Below are 26,708 nucleotides of genomic sequence, written 5' to 3' on the forward strand. Positions count from 1 at the left end.
CCCCCCTGCCTCGAACACCCATCAACTCCAGAAGGGACGCAAACTGGGCATCCACCATACTGAGGATTTGGGGGCTCCTGGGAGCTCCTGAGTGTTGGAGCCACTAGGTCCTGGGGCTGAGCCTCCCGGCCCTGTGGAGACTGGGGCACCAGCATGTCTCAACACAGGGCGGCATTTCAGGGTTGATCACATTTGGTCCTGTGTCAGAGGGTGACCTGTATAATCCCTCTTTACTCTGCAGCTCCCAATCCAGAGATGAGAGGCCTTCACAAAATTGCTGACTTGGGCCAGGGCCCTTTGTCCCAAGGCCCTGGAGCTCAGCGGGGGGAGGCAGAGTCTTTGCTCTGGCATGATGCCTTGCCCATTCTATTCCCTAGGGCCCTCAGCTCCTCTCCTGAGACCCCTTGTGCTCCCAGGCGCCCAGACACAGGACCGGGGGTCCTGGGATGCTCCACACTGCCACTGGGCTCTGGAACCAGGGAGCCGGGTGGCGGGAGAGCCCAGCTCCCTGCTATCAGCTCATGACCTTGGGCTAGTCCTTTCACTCCTGTGAGAGTGAGAGCCAGTGTTCTCATCTGAAAATGAGGATAATTATACCCACACTGCTGAGAAGGCCATTATGGGGATGCTCAGAATCCTGAAATATTTTTAAATGTTAGAGCTTAGTGAGAGTCTACTGTGTACCAGGCACTATGCTCCTTAAATACATACTTCTCCCCGCAGTAATCCCATGAGGAGGTGTTTAGTGCCTCATTCTCCAGAGGCTCAAAGTGGTTAAGAAACCCATAGAGCTGTAAGTAGTGGCGTGGGGATTTGAACCGTGGAATTAAGTGGTCCACAATGCCGTAGAGACCAGGGCTCTGAGCCACTGGCAGGCCCGAGGTGGGTGCTCGGGAAACCACCTCCCTTTCTGCCTGGCGCCTTTGCCCGGCTCTCTAAGCCTGATGCCCTCAGGAGCCCAAGGAGGGCCCCTGGAGGCTGGTGGGCGCCCCTCCCCAGAGGGCCTGCCAACAACTCGATAAGCCTAGGGGAACCCACTGCTAATTGTGGGGTAACCTCTGAAATTCTCCTTCACGGTGGGTTCTCTTTTCGGATGTTTTTCAAGGTAATTCATTCCCTTTCCAGAAATTGCCAGTGGCGGAGCATTAGGGAGCTGGTAATTAATCATAGGAGAGGCTTGGAGTTTATTCTTTAAAAGGGGGGGAAAAAAAAAGGAAGACTAGAAAGCCTTGATGGAAAAAGAAAAGAAAAGAAAACCACTCCAAGGCAAGGGTGGTAATCAATACCTCGGTGTCCTAGAAACGGCTGAGGGGGTGGGTGGCGAGACATATTGCTCCTCCCTTTCTTCCTGGGGTTGACAGATGGTCAGCGCCTGCCTCCGCATGGATGAGGCTCTGCACCTCAGCTCCCTGGGCCTTTTGGAGCAAGGCACTGCCTCTCCCTGGACTCAGCTTTGCCACCTGTAAAATGGGTGAAGGGCAGGTGTCAGACTAGAAAAAGAAAATTAAATTATTTGTTCACCACCTCATCCTGGTGCCCGACGCAGGGTCGTTGCCCAGTTGATATTTTATTAATTGAGTGAGTGAGTGAGTAAGGGAATGAATGAATGATTTTCTTGGTCTTCATTAGCTATCACCAGTCAAGGAGATGGTACTTGCTCTAGAACATTGTTTCTCTAGTTGTGTTCTAATCTGGAGTGATAGCTGGAGTGAGGGGCCTGCTCTGTTGCATGGCAAACTCCTGATGAAAGGACCCTCTTACCCAGCAGACTGTAGCTGGCAGAGCTCAGGCCCTCAGGGGCGACTGCACTGGCATCCTCTGGTTCGACTTTCCAAGAGTCTGAGAGGTCTGGAGATTTTTAAGTTGCCTTCTGGGTGGGTAGTGACTTCCTCATCACCAAAAGTATGCAAGCTGGGGCTGCATGGGGCACTCAGGTGGCAGACTAGGTCGGGATGGGGCAGCAGGCACTCAGAGCATTCCTGAGTTGGAGAGAGAACATGAGGTTCTCCAGGATGGACACAGGGGAGGCTGGACCAGTAGACAGGGGAGCCCCTTCCCAGAGGTGAGCTAGAGGAGGCTGCTGAGAAAGGGGGTGGCCATGTAGGACCCCTATGCTTTGGTGCCTATTCCCTGGGGGAAAGAGGTGTGTGTGGGTGTGTGTCTCTCTCTCTTTCCGGATGGCTCTCTCTGTGCATGTGCCTCTCTCCTGCCCAGTTTCCCTGTCTTCTCACGTGGGCAGCCCCTGCTCTGCCTCCCTAGCTTACCCACTTTCTCCCTTTCCAGTCACATCCATAGCTCCTCCCGGAGCTCCCTCTGGAATTTCTTTCTGAGCCCCAGGACCTTCTCACGTCTGCTCTCCTTATCTTCGGAGGCACCCCTAGCCAGGCATCCCTGCAGACATCTGCTCCGTACCATCGCCTCTGTGGTCACCAGGATTGAGTAGAACTGAGAATTCCCAGGCTTCCAACCTGCCGCTCTTCACCTTGTTCTTCCAGCCCTGGCGGTGCCCGGCTCCCTCCCACCCTGCCCTTTGGAAGGGTCTGAGGCAGTGCCCCCCACTTCCAGCCTTGGGGGCGGCACACCATATGGGGCCTGTCCCCAAGGACCCACCATGCCACCCGCTCAGGAGGGACCATGAACTCCCAGCTGCCCTGTGCTGTCCTGGGCTCATGGGCCTCTGGCCACAGGCGAAAGTAGGAAAGCAAGAGGGGGCCTGTGTCCACTAAACAGGGCACTTGGAACCTGGCATTTCCCTCCAGCGCTAATAGAACTGCGGCTATAATTAGAAGTGAGGTGTCCAGAAGCTGGCTGCCAGGCAGGAACCACTGTATGCTCAGGAAGAAATCAGCTGTCCTCTCCGGAGGGGAGAAGGAAGCAGAGGGTGAACTCCCGGAGATCCATGGGCCTGGAGGGTCTCAGAGGCCGGCGAAGTAGGCCAGGTGCCTCCATTCCGCTGGATGTCCTCTGGGAGCTCCCTCGGTCCCCATCCCTGGCCAGTCCGTCTGTGCTCCTGGGACTCCTGCTGTGCGCCCAGCAGACTCTTCCCGGCGTTCGAAGCCACTGCTGTCCGCCCCTGCCTCCTTGCATGGCCGCGTCTCACCCTCGCTGTCTGCTGGCTTCCCGTGCCACCCGCCCTCCCATCTTCCTCACACGTCCCCACAACTGAGCCTTCACACCTGTGCCTCCTTCTGCCTTGAAAGCCCAACACCCTGGTTGCTGTGCGGTCTGAACCTTCTGGAGCCTTCCTCAAGCCCTGCTTCCTCCGTAAGGTCAGATGTGGCCTCCTGCCCACCCCGGGCCCCACAGCCTCTGCTTCCCAGAGTCCCTGGGCATTTCCTCCCTGAATTCTTCTGAACTGGAAACCCACTCTATGCCCTCAGGGCCTTCAGAGTGCTGGCCAGGCGGCCCATCAGCCCATCCTTGCTTTTGTCTTCATTGTATACTGGAAGGATGACATGCGGGCTCTTTTACACTCTGTTTTCCTCTGAAACCTAGTATGTGTTTAACACACACCCCACAGGCAGATGCGTGTTCAGTTGCCACGTGTGGTTTCCTCATTTGCCGGGGAGGGGGGTGGAAACTGAGGCTGGCGAGGGAAATCTTGCAGATGACAGTCGGCACAGTGAGCACCTTCCCTGTGGGCCAGGCTGCCACTGTCCTACCATTCAAAGTAAGACAGGGGCATGCCACACTGGTCATAAAGGTAAACTGAGGCAGGCAGAACTGTGGCAAGTCCCTAGACAGCCAGACCTGAAGAGGAATGGAGGGAACAAGTTGTGAAGGGTTCCATTCCCCTCACAGTGGGCTCCAGGGCTCCTGGTGCCTCCCTACCTAATCCCCAAATAGCCCTAGACCAAGGGGACAGTCACAGGCTGTGCCACATGAGAGTCAGCACGGCTGCTCATCACTCCAGACATTGCGTACAGCCTAGGACACTGGGGTTCTGGGGGTTAGCTCCTCTGACAGTCAGACTCTCATTTGCCTCTGGTCAGGCATCATGGCAAGAAGTCTGGGAAGATTCAGATGCTGGGCTTATCCTCCCTCCCACCCTCAGGGCTGGAGCCACTGCCCAAGGAGGACCCCCCTCGGAGGGGCTACCTCTTCCCACCCATTCGGGGCTGCAGATCTCAGGTGGGCTGAGCTAGCCCTGTGAGATGCATATATCCCCTCCTTTAGCTCCACGCATCCATGGCTTTTCCTCATGTCTTCCCCTCCAAGCCAACCACCTGCTGACTCCCTGGCTGGACTGGAAGCATCTTGAAGGCTCAAGGCAGACCGAACCGTGTCCCAGGCCCAGTTCCTGGTGCACCTGTGCCGCACAGCAGCAAGCCAGCAGACACTCAGGCTGTGTGCCCCCCACTCTTTCTGGGGATGGTAAGACGATTTTATCGGGTAGGCTGGTTCTTAATGTATGGGGTGGGCTGTGTTAAGAAGCATTCTGAGGCTGTGCGCAGGCTGGCAGATGTGTTGTGTGCTGCCTGGTGCGTGTTTGTCCTTTCCAACCCCAGCTCCCTGGGCTTCGAGTCCAGTGGTCAGGTGTCTCAGGTCTGGGCTGTGGCCAGTGTGGGCACAGGGAGGAGACAGTGACCTCGGTGGTGCCCTGCAGGTGCCCGTCTGCCGAGGCTACTGGGCAAACTGCCCCAAGAACCTTCCAGAGTTCTGGGGTAGTGGGACTCAGAGAGCTGACTGGGGAGCATCACCCCCAGGCCCCCCAGTCCGGTTAATGGAAATCTGTGAGAGCTTTTCCCTCACATCTGTCTTTCCTGTTAAGTGCTTCTTACCCTTGTTCAGTTCCGGTTTGGGAAATAGCACATCTTGCCTCACAGCTGTTTGGGACCCTCCACTGCTTCCCCGAGGCTCTTTGGGGGCCTCTTTTGGAGCCTGTGGGAACATCTCTGCTTCATAACCCCCGTGGAATGTTCCCATGCTGCCCCCTCCGTCTGGCCCACACTCTGGTTGGCCGGTAAGACAGCCTAGTGTGGAACAGCTCTCACTGGGTGGCCCCTGGTGAGCTCTATCTCAGCTCCCCGTCCCAGCCAGACTCCCCACCACAGCCAGCCCCCAGACCTCTGTCCCTGTCACCACCTGGGGAGCCAGCCCCCAGACTCCTGTCCTTGTCACTTCCTGGGGAGCCAGCCAGCCCCCTTCACCCCCACCATCTCTGTCCCCAACAAATGCCCTCTCGGCCGAGGCTTCCAGCCATCCTCTGCCCAGAAGTTCCAGAGTGGCCAAGGGTTGAGTCAGGAAAACATTGATGAACTAAAACCTGTAAATAATCCAAAACATTTTTCTTTGTGTGTGGAAGAAACACAATAAAAACCCTTGCGTCCTTTAGCCAGCTTCACCTGTCCCCAGTCATAGCTCCAGGAGGGCTGGTCAGGGTCATCCCATGCCTGCAGGGGGCTCCTCTAGCTGCTGCTTGCTCACCTCCACCGCTGGAGAGCTCACTACCTCAAATAAGGGTTCACGCATGTATGTGAGTTTTAGTGTGGTCAGTGATGCAGTGTGACATGTGGTTAAAGTATGGTTTTAGGAACAGATGGTTCGGGGTTCAAGACCTTGCTCTGCTACCTATCAACTGGGTGAGTCTGGGCAAGTTACTACATCTCCGATGCTCTCTGTTAGGTTACAGGTGAGGACAATCTATAAATGGGGAGAAGCCTGCTTGCAGGGGGTGCTGTGAGGCAGACAGGCAGCAACAGCTGGGTGGCACCAGTCTCCTCTGGTCATGGAAGATGGAAGTTCTAAGGGAGCTTGCCTCCCACCCCTCAGCAGTGGGGCATCTGCCCGAGGTTGGCATCAAGTCTGGTGCCCAGATACTTCCCTCCCTGGAGATACTGGCCTCCCAGGTCCTCTCTGGAGCTCTCCCATGGGAACTGTCCAGATGGAGACACAGTACTTCCCCAAAGTGCCGACATCACCAGGGTATTGGTTCAAATACAGTTTCTCAGGCCTCTCTCTTGATGTCTGCTTCCGCAGGTCTGGGGCCCAGGGCTCTGAATTTGTCACCAGTGCCCCATTGAACACCCGTGATCAGGCCAGTCTGGGACACACTGAGGCCTGTAATGGGGAGCTGGCCTAGAGCTTGGGCCCTGGATGGTGTCATAGCCTCACTGGTTGAACTGGAACAAAGCTGTCTGTCCCTGTGGCTAAGTTTTCGCATGGACACACCAGGGGTCCTGGTGATCCGTAAGGGCTCTTCCTGCTCTTCTAAGTCTGTGCTAATCAGAAGGACGTTGCCTAGGGGTCCTCTCTGCTAGGATCCCTGAGGCAGACCTCTGGGTTTCGGCCCCATTCTCTTTTGCCACAGAGCATTCATGTCCTAAGATACTCGCCAGACCCAGAGCCCGAGGGACAGAAAAGCTATTCCCTGAGTGCCACATGCCATGGAGTGGTGGTTCCCCTGGGCCTTCCAGGATGCCTTTAGATCAGCAGGTGTCTGTGAGTCCACTCAGATCTCACGTTTCTTCTGGAAGCTGAGAAGGACCACTTACTTGGAGCCAGCTGGGGGTGGGGGACAGGTGTAGCGGGGTCATCCAACTCCTCTGAGGGGCATTGGACCTTTATTAGTTAGCATATGTGGAAGTCTGGAGTGTCAGAACTAGAGGGGGCCCTGTGGAGCCCCTTCCTTTTTACAGATGGGGAAACTGAGATCCTGCATGGAAAAGGACTTGCTTCACCCAGGGAGAAGTGGAGAGCTGTGCTGGAACCCAGGTCTCTCAGCTTATAGTCTGCTCTCTGGACAGTGCCTGGCCTCCAACCACACCTCTCCTTGGGCTGTCTGGGACAGATGGCTCCACTGGGCCTGAGCCCTGCAGCAGCCTGTGCAGCCCCCCTGGGAAGAAGTGGGGCCATGTCAGGACAGGGTCCAAGGGGCTGCCTGCTCCTGAACACTGGGCCCTTCTTTGACCTTCACTGTCAGCCTAAATCAACAGCCCTGCTCAGCTCCTGGTCCTCCCACCCCAGCCAGGACAACCCCCATGGAAAGTTTCCAGGAATATCCACGCGGAGGGCAACACGATCCAGAAATGAAAAAGGCTCTCGCTCCTAGGCTCCCTCCTGTTTTCCACTCGCGGGTGCTCAAGGGAGTTCGTAGGCAGAGGTGGAGACGCCGGCCCTGTCCTAATGAGACCTTGTTGGAGGCGGCTCGGGCCTGGCAGGTGACAGAGGAGGCATTATTCACCGTTGGGGCGTTCACCCTGCCCCGGTCACCTGGGATGATGTCAGGACTTGGGGCCCAGAGTCGGGGCTGTGCGGTCACTCGGATGAGGGCCTGGGGCTCCTCTGACCACTGGCTTCTCTGACGCAGCCAGCCTTGGGTGTGGGCCGAGGTTAGCGGCTCACTCTCCTCCCTGGGCCCGGAGCCCAACTGGGTCCTCCATTCATAGCCAGGGCCAGGTATAGGACACGCCTCAAGGCCTTTGCATAAGCCAGCCCCTCCTCCCCACATTCTCCATCTGTAGTCAGTAAGGCAGAAGTATTTAGTAAGCACCTACTATATGCGTGGATCTATGCTCAGCTCTTGGGGAGATAAGGGAACCAAAGACTCTATATCAGCCCTCAGGTTGGCCCAGTCTAGGCCAAGGATCGCCCAAAGAAAGGAGAATTAGTCCTACCCAGGGCCCTGGGGCCAGGAAGGTGCTGAGATGACAGAGAAGGAAGCCTTGGGAAGTGTGAGATACAGAAGGCTTCCTGGAGGAGGCAGGTTAGAGCAGAATGACATTCTAAATTTCAAGGATTGCAGGTGGGGCTGAAGGTGAGGCAGGAAAGGCAGAGCCTCAGGTCAGGGTATAGCCCCCACCAGGACCCTGGATGGTGCCTACTGTGTGAGTGTCGTGCAGTATGACATAAAAAAAGGAAGACCCAAACTCTGAACAATCACTTGAAATCTTGCATTATCGATCAGTACGCAGGTCCTTCTGGTGCCTTCCCAGCTCTGTGGGAAGATGAACACCCAGTGGTTAGAGAATGGGCCCTTTCCCTGAACTGGTCTTTTGTAACGTAAGTAAATTATCTGCCAGCCTTTGGTGCCGGGCAGTTTGATAATTCAGGTGTTTAAACGGTAATGACTGTATGGCCAGCCCGGGCAGGAGGCAGTGAGTCAGGCAGCAGATTCAACAGGAATGAAAGGTACTTAATCTAAGTGCAGTGTGACTTTTCTAGATCTGCCTTCTCTGCATGAGGAATGATCTGACCAGGGATACCAGCCCCCCTCCCCCCGGGGCTGGTACATGATTCCCTGGGGCTGGGCCATGATAGACCCTCTTAGCTCTCTCTGTCAGGGGGAATTTGGGTGCAGAGCTTCTGGGAGGTGGCAGGAACTTGGTGGCTGTGAGTGGAGAAGAGGATGTGAAGGGTCAGGGGACAGCCTGGGCGTCCCAGTTGCCAGCAAATCCCTCAGGCCCTGAGGATAACCTGCTTTTTTAGGGTTTCCAGAAGGGTCTTCTGGAAAGCAATAGGAAGAAATTTAAGAATAGACCTTGGCCAGCAGAGAGAGAAGTGACTTGCCCAAGGTCAGGCAGCTAGGATTTAAGACCCAGTCCTTGATGCGGATCACTGTGATGTTGCCGTGTGTGTGTGTGTGTGTGTCTGTGTGTCTGTGTGTGTGTGTGCATGCTTGCACACACATGCACACATGAGTGTTTTGCAGGAGTCTGAATGATAGTCATGTTAGTGAGCGCCTGCCCCATATAAATTGTGTTTACCAAATGAGTAAGTTATGGGACAGAGAAGTTAAGTCATATGGTCACATGGCCCTTGGGAGATGGGGTCAGAACTTGAATCCAGCTTCGTCTGACTTTAAAGCCTGAGCCCAGCGTTGCCAGGAGAGAGCCCCTGCCAACCAGGAAGATCATACGTGGCTTCCTGGAGATAGGCTGCTTTTATCTCCAACAGACCAAGTATCATGAACCTTCAGGTCCCAAGCTGCGTAAGGCTCCATCACCTGACCTCAAGCTGTGTAAGGCCCCATCACCTGACCTCCCAGAGGCTCTTCCTCTGGGTCATAAAATGAGAAGGAAAAGGCCTCCTTGCCGGGGCTCGACGGGGACAAGGCCAGTGGTGGGTGTGTTCCCCAGGTTCAGTTCGGGTAGCTGTAGTGGCTGACGCAGCTGTGGGTGAGGCCAGCTGGCATCAGGGCCCAGAGCCCTTCCTAGTGTCAGCTCGCAACCAGGGGGCTCGGCTTCAGGGCCGCCCCTGGGAGGAGAAGGGAAAGGCCACGACAAAGTACGTGGCACGGTGTGAGTGAGGACAGAGGGCAGGCCAGACCCCAGCACCCAGTTGTTGGCCACACATAGGTGAGTGGGAGCAGTGGCGTGTGATGAGGCCTGGCGGCTCACGCTGGCTTTGACGGGCAGCGAGGGGCCAGCAGAGACATGGACCTATAGAACGACACAGCGTGTCACTTCTCTGTCACTGAGATGCAGCTTGTCAGAGTCCAGGGATGGAAGGTGGTTAGATCGTGGCTCTGCTCCCCTGGGCACTGGTAGGGAAGGAGTGCCCATGTCAGGGAGCCCTGCCGTCGCAGAGATGTCCTTCTGCACATCTGGGCTTGGAAATGCAAGCCCAGTGGGTGTGGGGATTGGAAGAGGTCAACGAGTTCCTTCAGAAACGGGGCTGGGACGGAGTGAAGTATGTGGAGGACACACACACACACACACAAGCGCGCGCGCGGCAGCTGCTAAATGTGACATTCCAGAGACACACGGCACAGGAGCAGCCAGAGACGCCAAGGAGCCAACAGACCCCCTCCTCTACATAGGGAAAACTGAGGCCCAAGGACAGGAAGGGGCTTGTTCAAAGGGACCCAGGTCATCAGAGGTGAGCACGGACACTTCCTTGCCCTGCTGCCCTCCATGGTTGGCAGGGGAGTTGCCACCTCCCACTCTACCCTTCCTCCCCTGGCCTCTTTCTGAGCACGAGCTGGGGGCAAGGCCAAAAGGGACCACAGTTAGTGTGCCTCACCCAGGGCACCTCTCTAGCCTTGGAGGGTACAAAGTAAGGGGATTCCTCACAGGACACAGTGGGGTTGCTCAGGGCTCCGTTCTCACTTCCCAGACATCAGCCTTGTGGCACCTGGACAGGGAAGGGGGGCGCCCGTGGCAGCCAGTGTTCCCAGAAGAGTCTGCCAGGGCTTGGAGCTCATGCATGTGCAGCAAGCTGCGTGTGTCTGCCCCATGGCCGCCTCCACACCCCTGGCTGGCCCTGGCTCCCTGTCCTCCCCGTGTGGCCCTCCCTGTCACACTCCTCCTTCCACCCTCTGTGGCTCTTTCATGCACTCGTTTCTGTCTCTCCCCTTCCGTGACTCTCTTGTGTGCGTCCTGCCCAGGGCAGCGGCTCTGTACAACTCCAGGGGGGCGCCCTCACACAGAGGTTCTCTGTGGGCCTCTTCCTAACTCCCTCTGTGCTCGATTGTCTCTTGGCGCCTCCCTGACGTGCGCCCTCTTTCTCACTGGGCCCCTTGCTGTTTTTTTCTCCGTCTCTTATTTTCTTCTCTGGGTGTGTACCTGCACGTGTGCTTGCCTGTATGTGTGTGTTGCCCCCCACCCCAGCTGTGTGTGCACACGCGGTGTCCGCCCTTCTGTGGGCCGGGCGCAGGCTCCTCCCTGATCCTGAAGGCCCCAGGAGGGCAGCCTGGAGCTCGTGCCCTGAGCACCCACCCCTTTGGCAACTCCACGGCGGTCCGTGCCGAGAAGGTTCTGTGTCTGTGTCTATGGTCAGCCTCCCTGGCCCAGCTCGCAGGACTCCTGGGAGCCAGTGCAAGCCTGGCTGTCACACGCCTGGAAAGTGGCTCCCGTTTGGGAACAGGAATGCCCTGGATAGGAAGAAGAGGGAGGGGAAAGTTGGTGAAAAAAACAAACAAGCAGGGGATTATGATCCCTGAAAATGTGCCCTTTGTCTAAGGCTGGAATGTGCCCAGCGAGGGAGCAGCGGGGCATGGGGAGGGCTCTGTGCAGAAGGGGCCGGGGGGCGCCCACGATGGAGTGCTGGGATGGGGTGCTGCTCGGCGGCCATGGGCCCTGGGGGCCGGGATGTGTCTCTCCTCCTCCCTAGAAACATCATAAATACATGGCTAGAGAGAAGAGCTTTTGGGTCTCTCCAAAGCCACTATGTGACCAGAACCCCCCTGCCCAACCACCATCCCCCACTGGTCATTCAGCAGACATTTATTTAACACCACCTGTATACCTGCACTCTTCTGAGTATTTAGCACCATCTGTATACCTGCACTCCTCTGAGTGTTCTCCTACTCAGTGAGTAGGAGACCAGGTCCCTGTCCTCAAGGAAGTGACCTTCTAGCAGGGGGAGAAAGAGCATGGATGTTTCAAGCCCCAGGGCCTTTGTGACAGTCCCCCTGCCCATTTGTGAAGCCGGCAGCAGGCTGTGGTCTGCGAGGGCCTCCTATGGGCCCGGGCACAGCCTCCTCCCTGCCAGCACAGCCCAGGGCTTTCAGCGACCCCCGGGGCTGAATGCAGAGCTCAGCTTCAGGCATCGCTCAGTTTACCAGGAATTTCCAGAAGCACCTGGAGAGGGGAGGGGCCCCCCAGGACCTGTGTGATTGGAGGCTTTCAGTCAGCTGGAGCTAAAGCAGCTTCAGACAGCAAGGAGTAGTGCTGAGAGCAGCCCCGGGAAGGAGCGGGGCGGGGAGCTCTACAGGGCTGCATGAGGCTCCGAGCTCCATGGTTGCCCCCTGCCTGACCTAGAGGGGCTCCCAAGCCCTGCTCTGCCTCAGTGTCCTCATCTGTCAGATATAAAGGTCAGACCGCTCACCCAGGCTTGTTCTGGGTTGAGCTGTGATCATGGTGCCCAGCTTCTAGGCCCCTAGTGAAAGTCCCCTGTCAGGACCATCCTGGGGGGACAGGCTCACTTTGCCAAGAGACTCGGTCGGGAATCTGCCAGTCTGGTTAGAGGGGTTAGAGGTCATTCTTTCCACACCAGTCATCTGGTGGCATTGGGAAGCCTCTTCTGTCTGTGGGCCTCAGTTTCCCCATCTGTCCGCCAAGGGAGTAGGGCTCGCTGATGTGGGAGCCAGGGAGCCAGGGCTGTGGTTCATAGAGAGTCCCTGGGTGCATTGGGAACTAACAAAACTGTATCAACTGTGGGGCATGGGTGGCCAGAGCAGTTCCGTGGGGATCCCATGGGGTCCCTCTGGGGCCCTGGAGCTCCCCTGGGCCTGCCAGGGGCTCCCAACTGCAGCAAGGCCTGGAACTTCTCTCCTCCCACGGCCAGCCGGCTGGCGGAGCGCAGGCTGCTCACGGCGCCTGGCAGGGACCCGTAAATTGAAAACATGATGTTTCCTGTCAGAGGCCAGCGCGGGGCTGGACTCGGTGTGGCCTTGGAAAGCTGGCCTCACTCTCAGGAAGCCCTGCTCCCCGCAGCACTGCCACAAAAACAGTGGAAAAGTGAAACCTTTTCAAGTCTGTGTTTCCACTGTAAACAGGGGATGAAAGCTGGCCCCTTGCCTCCTGGCTCAGCCAGTTCCCCCGCCCTACACCAGCCTGCCCAGTCTTCGGAAGCACCTCAGCTGCCCCCTCTGCCCCAGACAGCACCCCTTGGGTCAGAGAAGCCCCATGTGCCTTGTCAGGAGGGCTTCCAGCTTTAGATCAAGCGTCTGTCCTCAGTACCCATCTCCTGAGGTGAGGCGGACGAGGGGAAGACACCAGAGCACAGAGAGGGACCGGACTCACCCAAAGTCACACAGCAAAGTGAGGGCAGCCCCGGTCGTCTCTTTCCTGCCTGTGGTGGCTTTCCAGGGCCCTTAGGCCATGGAGGGAAGCTCTGGTGGCTGGGCGTGTGTGTGTGTGTGTGTGTGTGTGTGTGTGTGTGTGCGCTCAGCTGCTGCCTCCCGCAGTGAGGCCTCCTTTGACTTTGTCCTGCAGATGGAGAGCTTTGCATGAGTAGCATTTAGTGGAGGTGACTTATCTCAACCCTCAGAATGTCCTTTTCTCCTAACTGTAAAAGTAATGCACACTTGTTATGGAACCTTCTGGAAGTCACATAAAAGTTGAAAGAGGAAAAATAAAAACTATCCATAATCGTCCCAATCAGTGGTCCTCCTGATCAACTTTCTGGTCACTTTATAATTTTTCTTCTCTTTAGGGCTTAGGTCATGAGTGGATTTCAGGGTGATTCAGTGTTCCTAGAAAACATGATTCTTCCTGGTCCCCTGGGAGAGGCCGTTAAGTATCACTCCCTTCACAGGTCTGTTTGAGCCCTGGCCTGGATGTGATGTGGCATTGGTGGGGGCACTGTGAGGAGAGGCCCCAACCCTGGAGTTCATGATGAAGGTGCCCTGGCCCAGACCCTGGGCTGGGGAACACAAGCGGTTCTGATTTGCCATGTGACCGTGGGCCTGTCTGACCTGCCTCCCTATCTGTGAAATGGGTGCATGGGCTCCACCAAGTCCTTATGGATAGTCAGCCTGCCACTGAGGCCCTGCTTGCCAGCTGCCTGCATGCAGAGAAGCGTTCGTAGTCCAATGCTGAGTGACTTCTGTATGCAGATGTTGGCGCAACGGCTTGACAAGAAACCGTTTCCAGCCCCGTTCTCCCCACAGTTGTGCCTCCCACTCTCCTGCCCCTTCTAACCCTCAAGATCCCCAGGCCCTCCTCCTTGCCAACCCCTCACCAGGTGGGGGCTGGAGCCCAGCTGGGGTCCCAGGAGGAGCCATCTCCGGCCCCCTCCATCCACCAACGTCCTTGGTGGCCCTTAGACAGCTTTATGGAGGACGGATGGAGGCTGTCTCCCTCCTGGCAGGTTTATTTCTTCATTTTTCAAGCCTTGCTCTGATTTTTCCATGTTGGCTTCCCTGGTCCCCCCAGCCCTCCCTCTACATGTTTCCCCTACCTCCCCCTCCAATCTGTCAGCCCAGCCAGGAGAGAGGGCCACTGGCCTCCAAGGTGATTGAATTATTGGTGAGGGGAGACAGGCCAGGGTTTTCTGCGTGAGTGCTTTTGGCTTCCTGCCCTTGGAGAGGGGCTGGAGGAGGGGTGCGTCTGGCGGCGACTGTGGGCCGTGGGTTTCCCAGACAGCCCTGCTCTCTCCCATCTGGGCCCAGATGAGTGCTGCCGCTGGCCGAAGGCCACTGCCCCTGTGCCTGGCCCAGCCCAGCCCTGGCCTGCTCAGGTCTGTTTCACCTCCGACTGAGTGGGCAGGTCTCCATGCAGGCGAATAGAGGAAAGAGAGGTGTGAGGGCAGCCTCGAGCACTGATGCCCATAGGAGGATCTTGGACATGTCTGCTGTCTGTGCTGCAGGCCCAGGACCCCGGAGGAGGACGAGGAGGAGGTTGAAACCTAGAAAGCCTACCGTGTGCGCCAGGCACATACCCATACATGACTTCACGGCAACCTTCCCTCTCGATAGTAGTAGCTCAAAGATAGGCAGTGACAGGTGTGAGCTCCTGGCCTTGTTTTTACAGCTGAGAAATGCGCCTGATAGGAACTCCTCCCGCTGACCCACAGACTCCTAGACGACCAGGAGCTTTTTCTGGGCCTTTTAGGTTCTCTAGAGAAAGCTGAAGGGTAGACGCTTAAAAGGTACCCAATCAGTGCTTGGTAAATGTCCTTCTGCTGAAGCCAGACCAGAGAGGTGAAGTCACTCACCCGAGGTCACAAAGCTAGAAATGGAGCCTCGCATTGCCTGTCTCCAGCCCACCTCTCCTGGGCTAGGTGTGAGCAGGGAAGGCAGCCATTCTAGCTGGCACTATCCGACCCACATGGCTGCTATGGTGGGTTGGGAGCTTGGTGGCTCCAGGTCCCACCCCCTTCCCACCGGTGTCCGTGCCACAGCTGGTGAGTCCGCACACACGCGCTCTCTCTCCAAGCGGCCTTCCCCCGGAGGAGGGGCTGAGAGGAGAAAGCCCCCTCCCCCGCTTGGCTCCGCACTTCGCTCCTGGAAATGAAAAACACATTGGCTTCATTATCCCCAGACTGAATGAGCAGGGTTGCCATGGTGACAGCCATCTCAGGCCCGCGAGGGGGCAGGGAAGGGGCTGGTGAGGCCATGGCAAGTAGGGACCGGGCAGCAGGTGAGCAGGCATCCCGGGCGGGCAGGCGCTAGGAGCAACTGCCCCTCAATACCACCCACCCCCCCGCCCCTGTGCCTGGCCCGGGGTTCTAGATCCCCACTCTCGGGCCGAGAGAAGCAGTCCGGGCCCATCCTCCACTGACTAGCCCCTGGGCAACCTGGACTCCCGTCTGGCCCTCTGCCCCTTCCTGGAGGATGGCTGGTGCTGAAGGTGGACCTCATGCCTCACACCGTCCCAGAGGTCAAGAAATGAGGGAAAAGATGGGAGGTTGGGGGGGCGCAGATGAAGGCAAGAAGCCCACTCCCTCCAGAGACCCATCCTGGGTCTCCACAGGCCTCTCCAGGGGCCACAACAGAAGAAACGCTTGAGGTTGCCAGGCTGGGCACACCCCCACGCTGCTGTGTGACTGGGTTCATCCCGGTGCCCTGGTCCTCAAGCATAACCCCCTTACAAGAGGTGGGGTCTTCAAATATACAACAGGAAAATAGGTGTGATGGGGATTGTGGGAAGGCCCCAGGAAGGTACCATTGCCTCCAGGCCTGAGCTGGGTGGTCCCCATGACCCTGACCCTGGCCAGAGCCAGGAACCCTGCTACCCATAGGCATCCATTTCTTCCCAGGAACCATCTCCCCAGGGCTTGAGTCAGAGCAGCACCCCTAGGCAGGCCGTGGCTCTATCATCCCTGTGCTCAGGCTGGTCCAAAGAAGACTGATGGCACCCTCTTTCTCCTCTAGCCTCCCTGGCGATCTGGGAGCCCAAGTGGCCCTCTGGAGTGGCCCCAGGCATTGCAGCCTGTCTTAGAGCAGATCTTCTCAGCCGGTCCCTCCTGGTGACCCAGGGGCAATGGCCAAGAGCTCCTGCTTAGGAGTATTGAGTGCTCACAGAGAACTTTCCTTTCCAGCAACCCCAGTCAGAGGAACCCCGCGATAACTCCAATTCCAAATTTACCCTTGCCCCTACACCCAGCTTCAGATGGAGCCTCAGCACCCGTCTTCTGGTCCAGCCCACCTGGGCACATTTCCGGCTGTTCTCAGTTCTGCTTCTGTTCGAGCCGTTCTGTCCACCTGAACTACCTTCCCTCGCAGCCTGCACATCAGCAGATCTGGCCTCCTGCTTCCCATTTTAGAAGAGGAAACCCATGCTGAGAGAGGACACATGACTTGTCCAAGGCCATAGAGAGTCAAGGCAATGTGGCCTTGGGGGGAGGAGGGGAGATGTCTCTTTCCCAAGAGACAGAATCTTCCATTCCCCAGTGAGATGCGTCGGGGGATCCACATGGCCCTAGACCAAGAGCCTGGCAACTATAGGGGCTGGGGACGGGCTCCCCGCCAGAGCAGTTTTGGAGGGTAGGCCAAGAGCGCCAAGATCTTAGCTCCTTGACAGCTGTTCTTGGTGGAGAGGGGCCCAGAGGGAGAGCTCAGGGGCCGACCCCAGCCTGCCTGACCAGGCCCTAGTAAGCGGACCCAGTCGTGGGGCCCCTCCCACCAGTGGGCTGTGTGCCTCCGAGGAGACAGGTGGTGAGCAGCCACACTCGGCAGATGTGGTTGGGGTGTCCGTGGTACTGTTATCGTCTTGCCTGCTTGCCAAGTGGAGGTTGGTGCCAAGGGGAAGGCAGCGCAGGCAGGAGAAACCCCAGCAACCCCACCAGGGCAGAGGAAATCCTGGGGTTCCCAATCAGCCATCTGACACTCAGCTGCCGCCAGATCCCAGGGGCTCATTCTAAAATGCTGATTCCCCAGCCCACGCAGGGAGGCTGGGACAGAGCCCAGGAACCAATGCTTTTGCAGCTTCTCAAGCCCCAAACCCTGAGCGGTGCTTGCCTTGCTGCCTCCAGGGGCCTAGCCAGTCTGCCTCAGGGTCTCAGGCCCCATGCCTTGAGCCTCTCTGCAGAGGTCCCCTCCCTGTGCTTCTGGTCCCAGGTTCATGTCCGCTTGCTGACCCTCCCTGGGTCATGCCGTACAGAGGGCGGGCCTCAAGCCAACCCTGGGGCCTTGTGCCTAGCCCTTCCCCCTCTTCCCTCTCATCCATCGTCCACCCACCCCAAAGCCCACAGTCCCCATGACATTTGTCCCCCACCATTGACCTCCTCTGACTCAGCGGCTGCGTGTCCCAGGCCCGCCTCCCAAATACCACCACGGCTACCGCCCAGCTCCCTGCCCATCAGCTGAGGGCAGCCACTGGGCAAAGCTGTCATTTTCCCTGCCAGGAATTATAGGTTTAGTACTAAGGAAGTCTGAACTGGAGGAGGAGGAGCTGGGCCTCTCACCCCTATGCCAACCCCAAGAGACACCTCAGGAGAGGGTGGCCTGGTGTGGAGTGCTTTTGGGGCTGGATGGGGATTCCTATAGCCCCGTGTCACCCCAGCTCTGTGCGTGCACGTGTGTGTGCATATGTGCGTGTGCATGTGCATGCATGTGAGTAAGTATATATACGTATGCATGTGTGTGCGTGTGCACATGTGTGTGCATAGTCTCTTAAGACACATGGATTCTCATACTCATTGAATTTAATCCTCCCAAGTATCATATAAGCAAACGAAACCCATCTTCCAGCTAGAAAAGACACAGCTCAGACAGGGCAGTGGACAAGTCTGGATCACACAGCAGACTAGAGCAAAGTCAAGACTAGGCCCACCCTGGCCCTCGGCTGCCCCCCCAGGAGAGCTCCTCCTTGCCCTGCACTGCTCATCCTCCCACCAATGAGGATGTTGCTGCAGAAGTGACTGGGCCATCAGAGACCTCCACAAAGGGCCCAAGTGTTGGGTCCCAGGGTCCAGTGGCGTGGGCCAAGCCGCTGTGCTGGCTGCTGGGGAAGGCTCTGCAGGGCAAGGTGGAAGGAAGAGGGAGGGCATGTGTCCCTCTTCTGCTCGGCCATCACAGTGCCCCCCGGAGCCGGGTCTGGAGGGGCGGGTGTGAGCCAGGCCTGGAGTATGGCTACCCTGGGTTAGGGTGTGCGGAAGCTGGAAGCATCTTCCCGACGGTTCACCCACCCGCGGGGTGACCCCAGCCAGAGCCAAATCTGGGCGCCCCATTATCCACTCTGGAGAGAACTGGAGTGAGTGTCTGTGTGTCAGGAATGGGGCCCAGGGGCCCGTAATGGGTTTGAAGATTGGAGGGAACACAGTGGAGCTCTGGAATCAGGTTGACCATTCTGGGGTCTGAGCCCAAGTTGCATAACATCTCTGAGCCTTGAGACAAACCAAAAGCACTTAGTGCCGAATGATGGGGTAAACAGTGCATGTGCGGTAAGTGTCAGCTAGGGTCCCCCTTCTCGGTTCTGCAGGTGCTAACGGGCCCTGCTCCTCACCACCTGACCAGTGAAGACTGTAGTGTGAGAGCTAGCTTGTGGTGGGACCCGCAGGGAAGGACCACCTGTCCCTTTTGGGGCTTCCGCAGGCCTGAGGTGGCTCAGGAGCCAGCATTTCTGATGAGTAGGACTGGGCCACAAGGTCGGCAGCCACTCCCTGGGCTGAGCTGGCCCTCCCAACGGGGCCCATTTCAGGAGCAGGGAGCATGAGGGAGCCAAGGCTGGGGGAAGGCCTGCCTGTTCTTGGGAATTCACGGCATGTCTGCCTGTCACAAGTACCTCGATAGGGAAGATTTGTGGGTGAGATTTGCAATTCTGTTTTCTCTGAGGGTTATAAATCAGCTGCGTGCACACCCGGCTACAGCGTGGGCCTGAGGCACACACACGCGCACGCTCACACACGCACACAGAAATGCAGTCCGGCTCCTGCCTGCCATTCCCTGGGATGGGAGAAGGAGCTCTCCAGGGAGCTGAGCTCTAGGAAGGGAAAATCACAGGTCCCCAACTGCTGCCTAGCCTTATTTCGCCATCACTGGGACATCCTGCCTCCCAGAATCAGACACTCAAGGCTGGGAGGCAGGATGTTCCAGTGGTTAGAGAAACAGCACATCATGTGGGTTACTAGTGTGAGCTCAAGAGTCTGCCTGGCTGGGTCCAGACCTTGCCCCTATGCCTTACTAGCCATGTTGCTTACAGGGCTCTGTGCCTCAGTTTCCACATCGGTGAAATGGAATGAATTATAGCATGTACTTCATGGGATGGCTGAGGAAGAAAATAAGTTAATATGTGTAGAATGCTTTAAATACAACAGGCACATCGCATGAGCTCCGGTGGGTCTGGCTACTCGTCACCATCATCATCGTCATTAGTTAAGAGGTGTCTGTATTTTGGCATCAGACTCGGGTTTAAATCCCTGCCCTCCCTTCTTGCTAGCTGTGTGAACATAGGCGTGCTACTGAGCCCCGAATCCCTCATCTATGAAAGGGACCATGACGCTCTATCTACTTCATGGGGTTGTTCTGGACATAAGGGAGATGGAGCTTAGGAAGAACATGATATTGGGCCCTCAGGCCCGGTCTGCCTCCTGGTTCAGAGCCTCCAGGTGGCTCTCCTCCTCGGCCTGTCTTCCTGGGAAATGTGAAGAGGCCAGGGAGGCTGAGGGGAAGGGAGCGGAGGGGTGAGTTCTGGAACCTCTGTCTCCTTTCTGCCAGCAGGCAAGTCAATCTCCAGCTGGGGCCACTTTCCTGTCCCTGCCCCAGGCATAAGAACAGGCTTGGGGGCTGGCAGGTGTGGCTACCAGCTCTGCCGATCTCTTAGTGGGTGGCCTTGTGCAGGTCACTTGACCCCTCGGTCTCCTCCAGGAGGAGTAGCTATGTCTGCTTCGCCGGGCAAATGGAGGGCAGGTTAAATGAGATGATGTGTGTGGAGCATTTAGCACAAGCCCTGGCAGCCAGCTAAGTGCTCTACTGCAATGGCAGGGCCCCTGGCCGCCTCTTCTCCTTCCTCCCACCGGCCCGCCACTCCCACTCACATGTGGTGCACCGAGGGCGTCTTCCCTGGCCAGGTGCTTAAATGGTCCTTTCTGGGAAGATGGGCCCCCAAATGCAGGAGGTACTGAGGACCCCCTTGAGGGACCCTGGGTAGAAGGAGATGAGCTCAGAAATGTGGACCTGCTCTTTTCCAATATAGTTCCCCCATGCCAGCCGCACGAGGCCAAAGCGTGCCCGACAGGAGGCTCGGCCTTGCTGGGCCCTTGACCGTCCACCCCAGAGCTGTCACTGCTCCCTCGGGGTCCTCAGGTGCTGTCACATACAGGCTCGTATCCAAGCTGTTTCTGACATTTTTACCTGCTCCTTCCTAAAGCCCTAGGAAGTGGTGATCTGAGGATGAGTAGCTGTGTGCACAAGGGTAGGGGGAAGAAAAGGGGACCGGGGTCCACTGTTTGCCCCACCCCCCCAACCCCCCCAGCTTGTGGCCCAGGAAAGCAGGACGGTAAGACCTTGGCCGTGGGTAATTGTTGGGAGCATCCCAGGCCAAGCCTTCGTCTCCCGGCAGAACTTTGGAGGCTGGACTTCTCTGTTGCCAGGGAAACCTGTGTGTTCCCTGGAAAAGGAAACCACAGTGCTTTGGCTGTTAAGAACCCCCTCTCCCCCCTCCCCAAAATAAGTTCCCTCCAAAACTGATTCCCCAGAAACTATTGAGTCGGCAGCATCCCACCTCCTCCCCGAGCCTGCTGAAATGATAGAAAATGAAATCTGCCCCTGACCTTGTGCTTTTCACCTCTTTTTTAAACATTCCACTGTAGCACAAGGCCATGTTTTGTTTTTTCTTATTTATCTTCCTCCCATGCCAGCTGGGGCTCGGAGTCCTTCTCTCCTCTTGTTGACTGGAGCCAGAAGGGGAAGGACTTCCACATTTTTTTTTTGTTCAGCTGTCAGCAGAAATAAAACAAGCAGGTTTATATTTGGAAAGCAGAGGGTCTCAGCTACCAGATCGCTATGTCCGGGATAGGTCACAGCCTCCGTGTCCCCTCACGGCTGGAAATTTGATCTGCAGATTTGGGGTGGAGGGGGGGTGGTTTGCAGCCGGCCTGGCTTTCCTCACATTGACTTTTAAATGGCATTGGAGGGTCACGGGTGGTTCCTCGGCGGCTGACAGCTTGGGGCCCAGGGACCCAGGCCAAGACGGCTCTTCTTAGAAAAGAGTCCTGTGGGAGGACCTAGCGTGGTCAGGCTCGGGCAGGGTCTGGAGAGCCTGCATTTCCCTCCCATCCATCTTCCGACCCTGTGCAGGGAGGCAGGGGGCCCTCACCCAGCTGCACCAGCAAGGCACCTGGGTCTCAGAGAGTCTCGAGATTATCTAAGGAGAGGGGTCTGGACTCCCAGCCAGACCACAGTGACCCTGTGTGTCATCTTAGTAGGAGACAAAGCCAACACAGGGAAGGAGGGAAAGAGAAAGGTGGCCAGTGTCCACTTTCAAGAGCCCTGAATGCTTTGGGGGATACAGTAGAGAAGGGAAAGGATGTGAGGCGACCTTGCTCCAAATCCCAGACACCCACCTGCCCCTCTTGGGCCTGGGTCTCCCCCTCTGAACAACTGCCTCAGACCCGCCTCCTCCCAATGCCCACTTGGGCCTGCCCCCCACCCCATCCCTGCTCTCAGGGCCTCTTTGTTTTGGTGATCTGAGCAGTTAATTTTCCACCTAGAAGTGACTCTCTGTTCCGTAAATAATTTTAAACAAATTCTGTTTCTGCCCGTGCACTTCCGTGGGGTGGGAGAGAACAGCGGGAGCCGGCCCGGTTTTCCACCATCCTCTCCTTGGCCACAGAGGGTCTGCAGGCAGGACTTGGCGGCCGGGGACCTTTAGAGCCCCGGGCAACGAGGGCACAGCACTGTGTCCCCGCGATCGGCATCAAGGGACCCAAGACCCAGCCCCGGGTCAAGCATGTGGGTCCCGAGGAGCCATTTTGATATGTCCTGTCCTCTTCGGCCCCATGCTGGATTTTCAACAGGTCTTTCTTGGTGACTCCTGAAGCCTTCTGTCAGATCTCGCTATTAGCATGAGGCTCTAAGAGTGTAGAGTAAACTAATGAATTACAACATGATTACGCAGCACATAATTAACTTTGTAATTAATATGCAACTGGCACTTAAGCTAAAACACTGCTTATAGAGACGTACGGCAATAGTAAATCACAGGTCAGAAATAGCACTTTGGAATTTTCAAAAGAATGAGCGTAAGCAGGGAATCACTTAAGGCAGCAGGGCGAGTTAATTAAAAAGCAGATGAATTGTGAGCGTCCTGCTTCATCTCAGTACCCTGTCCCTTAAGAAGGACCCGGATGCCACCCTTCCAGACTGGCCAGGGTCTGGCCGGAAAGAGACCGAGCATGCAGTTGTTTTTCCAAAATAAGACAGGCCTTCCCGGCCCCTTTCTAGTAACCAACCCCCCACCACGGCCTTAGCCCTCTGCCCAGTTCCACCTACCCTGCTGGGAGCCACCCCCCTGGCCCTTGGGGTCTGGCTCTACCTCTCCTCCTCCAGAGAGTGTGTGGGAATGCCCCCAGCCCAGCCCTGAGTCTTCCCTAGGCCGGCCCCCGTGGTGGGTGCTCCCAGGAGGTGGATTGGTATAGCTCATGGGCCTTTGCCTAGATTCTGAGTTTCTAGAATGCAGAGATGTCATCTCACTTTTTTTTTTTTAAATCCTTTCTTCCCTCAACCTCCTGCCAGAGCATTAAAGATAGAGAATGCCTTAGAAACAATCTCACCTACCCACTTTCGCCAAGGCCAGACAGTCCAAGGGCTGAATGTTGTGGTCACACAGTGTGACATTGGGCCCATGCCTGGCAGGAATCCCTCCCCTGTCCTCTGTTCTAGCTCTGCACTAGGCTGGGGAGGCCTTTGAAGTATATCAAACCTAGGTTCCCATCCCAGGAATTCCACTGTCCTGCTGTATGACCTTAGGCAAGTTACATAACTTCTCTGGGCCTCCGTTTCCCCATCTGTAAAGTCTGAGCAATGATGCCCAACTGCCTGGGTCAGTGTGAAGATTAAGTGAAGTAATGTGTGTGAAAGGCCGGGTGCACGCCGAGTGCCCTTGGTGACCCTCAGGGATTTAGGGGTGCTTGATGACATCTCTATCAGCCCCATCCTTCAGGGACTGAGAAAACAGGCCCAGAGAGGCCGACTCTGTGTCTGCAGCACTGCGTGTGCGCTGGCATGCTTGGGACCCCCCGGGGCCAGGAGCCCCCTGAGAACAGACCTCTTGCCCGCCTGGCCCACTTCGGGCTGGGCACAGCTGAGCAAGTTAGCAGAGAACAGCACCTGGGGACAAATGACCTGCAGGCCTCTTCCGGGGCCACCTGGAGCCGGCCCCTCTGCAAAGCCCCAGGATGGTGCATAGGAAGCCTGACTTAGGGGACGGATGCTGGGCTTCGAGGCCTGACAGGGTGCAGCTTCAGATCCCAACTCTGCCATGTTGTCAGCTGGGGCGAGTTACTTCACTGTTTCCCGTCACCCTTTTCCCGTCTGTAGATGGCGCTCGTCACTGTTCTTCGGTTATATCGTTTTAATGATATTGCACATGAAATGCCAAATGTGCTGCCTGACGCAGAGCGGATACTTAATTTTGTTCTCATTATTGTTCACAACTACCAACAGAGGCTTCTGAGTGGCTGCTGAAGGGCTCCCCACCCCCACAGCCTCACGGGTTCTCTGAACTCTGGCCTTCTTGGCCACCTTGGCCTGTGTCCTCCCTTGGCAGTTCTTGGCTTGGGTGGGGCGGGGGAGGAGCCCGTCTCTGCCTCAGGCAGCTCATGTGACCTTCCACTCTGGCCTTTGCCCTGGCCTGGGCAGCTCTCCCCACCCGGGCCAGCCTTGCTGGGGGTGGGAGAGCTGAGGGCCAACCACCCCCCGCCCCCCACCTGGGGCAGGCTCCAGGTTGGTTGGGTGTATCCCGTTGGCCGTGACACCGGATTCAGAATCCAGGGCCCCAGTCCTCAGGTGTGGTGGCTTTCATATCTTGCCACAGGTGCCCTGTGGCTTCTCTTCCTGAAGACACTTCAGCTTCTGGTCCCCCTCCCTCAGCCCTCAAGCCCTCCTGTCTTCCTGTCTCTTCCCTTCCTGCTGCCTGGTCTCTACCCTGTAGCCACCCTCCCTTAGGTCAGAATTTCTTAAAGCCAGTTCCTGGGAAAACTAGTTCTATGGAATTTACAGATGTGTTTAGTGGGGAAAAAAGTGGTTTGTGATCTAGTAACTTTGGGAAAAACCCAGTTCTTCAAGGCACTGGCAGGGGAGAGTGCCTTCGCGAACTCCTGGAGAAGGCAGAATACACAGCTTGCCTCCAAACTAATCAGACCAGAGAATCCTTTGTTTAGGGAGGATCTCAAGGGCCTGGTTTCTGAGGAACTGACCGCAGGCAGCCTCATCCCCGGTGAGCAGGGCTCCGCCCCTTTTTGCCCAGAATAGGCAGTGTTTTCCCTCTGGCTACCCTGCCTCCATCCTTGACCCTGCCCACCTGGACAGACTTCTCATGGGTGTCCAGGCTGCCACCTGGGAGGAACAGAGCTCAGATCACATGTTGTGAAGGGCTAACCTGACCCACCTTCCATCTGGAACTTTCCATAACTTGCCTTTGCCACTTGGACAGAGCCCTTTAGCTCCTCAACCTCGCGTTCTGATGGGTGGGTATAGCGCTACCTCAGCCACCTGTGTCCTCAGAAGCCCCTTCTTCAGCCCACGGGGTGGTTCCTAGGGTTGCCTGTGTGAGAGGAAGTGGGGTGGGGGAACAGCCCCTCACCACCCCCTCTTCCAGAGCACAGCCCCTTTTGTTTTTGTAAAAACTGAACTTGTGCCTAAAATGTTGCTGCAACTAGATTTAAAAAACTAGGGTGTTTTTTTTTTTAATACGCTTAAAAAAAAAAAAAAAAAGGTTTAAGATCTTTAGTGTCTAGGGCAGTGCCATTTATCCCCCCAACCCCCCCCCCCCCAAGCAAGCACGGGCTCCTCTCTGGCCCTGGTTTCCTCCTGCCTGTGATGGAGACAGACGATAAAGCCCACCTGGGCCTTGTGTAGTGCCAACACTCGTGTGCTCGGGCTTCCTATTCCCCCGCTCAGTGAACTAAGCAGGCTCTGTTATTACTGCTTCCGTTTTACAGACCGGGAACCTGAGGCACACAGAGGGTAGCGTTTTGCCTCAGATCCAGAAGCTAGCAAGCGGCAGAGCCAGAATTTGAACCCAGGCAGCCTGGTGATCTTGACTGCTGAGCTCTACTGCCTGTGTAAGATGAGGGGCTGTGGGGCCAAAGGAGGTCCCAACGCCAGTGCTCTGTGAACTGTCGAGTGCCTTGATCGACCAGCGTGCGTGGCAGCACACGGCTTCAGAACACCTGGTGTGAATTTTGTCTCTTAGCTGACATTCAGGAAACATGTCTTCAGGTTGCCTGTGGGATGCCTGGTTTGTGCCCGGAAGTTTGCAGGGATGAGAGCCCCCTCCTCCCTGCCCCTCCTCCCTGCCTCCTCCCAGCTCCTGAGTAGCCTCCCATGCAGCAACTCCCTGAGTACACACCAGATGACAGGCACCAGACCCAGCCAACTCAGTTCCAGAGCCAGAGGGCGGGCACCCTTGAAGAGTCAGTGTGCCAGCCTTAACCCAGCTGGGACGCCTAGAATCTCCGCATGAGGCCGGGGGACCTCGAGGTCATTCTGCAGGGAAGCCACAGGTGCTGGCAGTGGGAGAAGAGCCTCAGCTTCCCCGGCAGGCCCTGGGGTGAGGCATCCATTCCCCAGGGAGCACAGACACGGGGAGGGGCAGAGAGAGAGTTGAGTTCGGGGCAACTAGGGCTCCTGAGGCCTGGGTGGGTATGAGCCCTGGCCCCATCAAGACTCTGCTTCAACTCGACCCCACCCCTACTCCTGCCATGGGCCTCCATTTCTTCATCTGTAAGTGTTAGGATAGGCCTGAGCAGATGTGAGGATCCCTTCTGGATCTAAGGCAGAGAGACTGTTGGGTTGTTGTTGTTTTTTAAATCATCTACCATGTTTAGTGCAAATAATTATCTGCTTTCTGATTCTTTTGTTTCCGTCTCTTTTGTTTCCATCCTTAACTTTTTATTTCTTGAGAAGTTAAAAAAAAAAAAAAATCTGACCATTCATAGCAACTAGCTAAAGGAGAAGGCACATACAGTAAACACAGAAGCCCAGGCTTGGGAGAAACTACCGTCCTGGGTCAGCCACACTTCCCTGTGTGACTGAATAGAAATTACCCACCCCTTCTGAGCCTTAATTTTCTCATCTGCAAAGTGGTTCACAAGCTGCTGTGACAGCAGCTGTGGCATGGGTTACTTGAAACTTGGCTCACCTGAGTGGTCCTTTTGTGGCCTCTCGGCTGACAAAGAGCCTGGCTCTGACTTCCAGCGTAGGGGAAAGAGTACAAAGTCAGAGGTTGAGAAGTCTGGGTGCGGATTTCTGCTCATGCCTATAGGGGGTGGTGACCCCAGGCTAAGCCCTCCCCTGCTGGGCCTCTCTCTGTTCACACCCCTTTCAAAGGTGGGGCTGTCCTGAGGTTGTCTCCTCCTGTGTCAGTGCCAGGTGGGTTGAGAAAGGCTGGGCAGAAGGGTGTGTGGAAATAAACAAAATCTTTAAAAAAAAAAAAAAAAGAAGAAGAAGAAGAAGAAGAAGGGTGTGTGGAGGAATGGCTGGCCATGTCTGGGTTCAATGGGAAGAGAATGGTGGCTCATCAGCCGTGCCTGCCGTGGGTATGGGAGGTAGGGGAGACATCTCACCTGGCCACCCCTGGCTCCATCCCCAGCTTTATCCCACCCCCTGTCCTCCTGGGGTCCTCAGAGAACTGTCCCCATGCTTCCCCATCCGCGCCTTC

The 26,708-nt window shown here is 56.6% G+C and overlaps 1 protein-coding gene across 9 annotated transcripts in view; it reads left to right on the top strand.

The window, feature by feature from the left end:
* The window catches only part of ZMIZ1 (zinc finger MIZ-type containing 1), a 232,718-nt gene that overhangs the window by 88,067 nt on the left and 117,943 nt on the right, over positions 1-26,708 (top strand). The gene's annotated exons all lie outside the window — the stretch shown is intronic.

Source organism: Mustela nivalis (genome assembly GCF_964662115.1).
Source record: "Mustela nivalis genome assembly, chromosome: 2".
NCBI classification, from domain to species: Eukaryota; Metazoa; Chordata; class Mammalia; order Carnivora; family Mustelidae; genus Mustela; species Mustela nivalis.